At 39.3% G+C, this 3,724-nt stretch overlaps 1 long non-coding RNA gene across 1 annotated transcript; it reads right to left on the reverse strand.

The window, feature by feature from the left end:
* Nucleotides 1-552: 552 nt before the first annotated feature.
* LOC114456690 (uncharacterized) lies at nt 553-2,200 on the reverse strand. The gene is made up of 3 exons (XR_003672873.1): nt 2,155-2,200; nt 2,003-2,074; nt 553-1,117 (listed from the first exon to the last, which is right to left on the reverse strand). It is a non-coding gene; the product is annotated as an uncharacterized LOC114456690 (long non-coding RNA).
* Between the last annotated feature and the right edge of the window lie 1,524 nt (nt 2,201-3,724).

The following is a 3,724-nucleotide window of genomic DNA, read 5'->3' on the forward strand; positions in this document are numbered from 1 at the left end:
TAATTAGTCGAGTCTCTTAAGGGATTACTCATGTTTACTATGATGTAACCTAACATGCAGTCATTGTGCCACCATATTGCACAGCAATGGTAGTTAATCTCTTTTTTTTCTGAGATCAGGGTTCTCAAACTGTTTGAATCCAGGGAACGCTTACAATTAATGGTGTAAGAAAAAGTTGATTCGGCGATATGTCCCAATATTTCACAGCACGATTATTGCATTGATCGAAAAAATGTCAAAATAGGTTTTTTTAATCATGTTTTTTTAATGAAAAAAAAAAATAATTTAATTGCGCTAACATATGCATAGCGCACGTAAACAACCGGTCACTAAGTGTCAGTGAACCACATCAGACCTTGTTAAACTAATTCACTCCTCAATGCATTTTCATAAAACATACTGGGAACTTTTTTTTTTAATAGATGTACCATATGTGGTTGTAATTAGGCAAGTCCATTACTTGTTGGACAAAAGACGCATGCATATTATCTTTTTAAAACAAATGTTTATTGATTGTGTAGCGCCCTCTAGCTTTACCTACTTGATAACAGCTATGATCGACAACGCTAACATTCAACTAGGTTCGTGAATGGATATCTTTAGTTTCCTGATCAAATAACAAGGACGAATGGACGTGAAGATGAACAATGACAATCTTTATTGCCTCATCGCTACCATGTGGCGATTCAAATGAATATCCCAAAATAAAAATATAAGTGTACAAAATAGAACTCTTCCAATGTACCAAAATACAAAATAAATTCAATAAACAAACTTCAAATAAAAATGTCCTTTTGTGAAATCCTCCTTAGAGGAGATCCAAGTTATTTCCCTTAGATTCACTTCTCCTTTATGGAAAAGACAGATGTTCTTGAATTGTTGGGTGCACCCTATTTAACACTACCCGGGTAGTTTCATTGTGTTGAGTCTTATCTGTTCCTGAATGAATGGATTGAGTCGATGATCCCGATGTCCACTGAGGGCGGCCCCACGGCTGGCCACACCGTGATTCCGGTCCGTCCACAGTCTATCGTCTCTTGGGTTGGCTCGCCACTGAACCCGAAAGGATTCAGGTTCTGGTTCTGAATGGTCCAATCCTAGTCAAAGTAAAACCAATCTACACATATAGTGCAGAAAGAATACATTACTATCTTCTCTATCAGTTCATCATCAGACCTCATAACTTGTATCCATCACTCAAAGTATCTTTTCCAGTATAACCAATTATTCAGGTTATCAAGTACTCCAATCCTTGTGAAATAGATTGACATGCATCTCAACAAAAGTATTTTATTATTATAACAATTTATTAATCCTAATTTCCCTAATGGCAATTATTAGTTTAAATAAACAATGAAGTCGTTCCCTTTTTTCTTAAACAATTTATCTTCTAAACTGCTTTTACATTTAACTCAGTCCTTTTTTCTTTTAAATACCATTTATCTTTTAAACAACATTTAACTTTTTAAACAGCTTTTTCATATAACTCCTTCTTTTTTTTAAATATAAATATTTTAATCTAATTACCCTGTTAAAACATATTAACTATTAACTCTTCATTAAATATAGGCTTTTTAACAATAAAAATGAAATAAATCAAACTGCATCTTTATCAAACATCACAGTGAATGAATACTCATTTAACAAAATTATTTAAATACAACATAAATGGGTATAATGCACCTAATGCTGCACCACACTCACTACTGTGCTGCTATATTATCTAGCTGGAATAGCTGCAGCATTAGCACTCATTAAATAGCATAGGAAATGATAGCTGTTAGCATAGAGGCTAACACTATTAGCGATCTTTTTGAGGACATTACAACTAAATTACAGTGATACAGTCCGTTCCCTAGTAATGCTAAACATCAGGCATCAGTACCATAACTCCGATTGGTTTTAAGGAAAGTGTGTAAACAAGGTATTGTGTAGTCAACTAACTTCCACAAGCTAACATGGAGAATTAGCTTATTAGCAACATAGACTAGGCCTTGCTTACCGGAGCTCACAGCGAGAGGGCCGACAAGACACATGCAGCGCCTCCCGTTCACTCTAACACAAGAATCAGTGCCTGTATAAACAACAACCTGTTAATAATCAATATAGGAATATTAATCATGGGTTTATGACTTTTATATCCTATCTACGTACGGGGTATCCTTAGCTTGTGTGGGTGCGGCCGTCAGGTATAACGTCTCAACCGGAAAAAGAAGAAACCACAGAGTGCACACTAACATAAACACAGAGTAGGTGCGCCACCTTCTGTTCGGCGGCAAGACTACACCTCTAACCACACAGATTTATAACCCTATTATTCATGTGGGTTACACCCTCCCCTCTTGAATCTGCATGAGTCTCTTCATGCTGTAATATAGCTCATAGGGGAATTATCATAGTCACTGATTGTGTCAAGAGCTTCGTTAAAGCTTTTAAAGAGACTTTGTGCAAAGGAGATTAAAGGTTTTCCTAACTGAATGTAGTGAAGGCGGTCAGGGGGTTGTCGTGGCCTCTCTGACTTTCGTGCAGAGTCACTTGTGTCTTCATTCGCAGGCTCCTCCAAATCACCAGAGGATTGATCATTTCCTTCATCAGCAAAAGCTGGATTTTTATTTGACTTATCCATTTCATTCTCATTTTTCTCAATCTCATCTTCATTTCTCATGTCCAGTTGATTTATGTCTTTGTCTGCAGAGGACTGCTCACCCATGACTTCAGGCTCCTCACTTTCAACCATCTCAGAAGGTGTTCCAATGGTTTCAACAGGAAGACTGGTCTCATTAAGTTCATCCTGAGGACTGGAGGCTGAGGGGTTTGTTGGCATGAACGGCAAGCATTTATCCTCCGCTGCTCGATTTACACTGATGTGTTGTCTCTTGGGAACTTCGCACACCTGGACAAATCTTTTCTCAGGAATTTCAGATGATTGAATAGGATAGATAGGTGTATCGTCCTCAGACTCTGAGTGCACCTCTGAGAGCTGAGGGTGACTTTGTCTGGTTCTCGGTCTGCTGATTTTGGGTGTAGCTGGTTCAGTTTCCTCCACCTCGGTCAGGTCACCACAAGGGAGTAAGAGATCCCTATGTAAAGTTCGAGCGGGTCCGTCCCCACTGATGGGCTGTACTTTATACACAGGTAAGTCTCCCATTCTTTGTAGAACTTTGTACACAGTTGACTCCCACTTATCTGCAAGCTTGTGTTTATTCCGCAGCCGTAGGTTCTTCACTAAAACTTGGTCACCTTGTTCTAGTGTTGACTCTCTTACGGTTTTGTCAAAACGGCGTTTGTTTCGATCAGCAACTTTTTGTGAATTCTTGGTGGCAATCTCATAACTCTCCTCTAGGCGTGCTTTCAAATTCTTGACATACTGGGAGTGGGATTTAGGAGAGCCATCTTTTACAGGTAAGCAGAATGCAATGTCCACTGGCAACCGTGGCTGGCGCCCAAACATTAGCTCATATGGGCTGAACCCTGTGACATCGTTTTTGGTGCAGTTATAAGCATGAGTTAGCGGTTTCACATAATCTCGCCAGTGACTTTTTTCTTTGCCCTTTAAGGTTCCCAACATGCCTAAAAGTGTTCGGTTAAACCGCTCTACAGGGTTTCCTCTTGGGTGATAGGGACTTGTGCGCACTTTAGTGATGCCTACCAGGGTGCAGAGTTCCTTGATGAGTTGAGACTCAAAATCTCTGCCCTGATCACTTAGCAGCCGTTCTGGAAACCC

Source organism: Gouania willdenowi, chromosome 22 (genome assembly GCF_900634775.1).
Source record: "Gouania willdenowi chromosome 22, fGouWil2.1, whole genome shotgun sequence".
Taxonomy (NCBI): Eukaryota; Metazoa; Chordata; class Actinopteri; order Blenniiformes; family Gobiesocidae; genus Gouania; species Gouania willdenowi.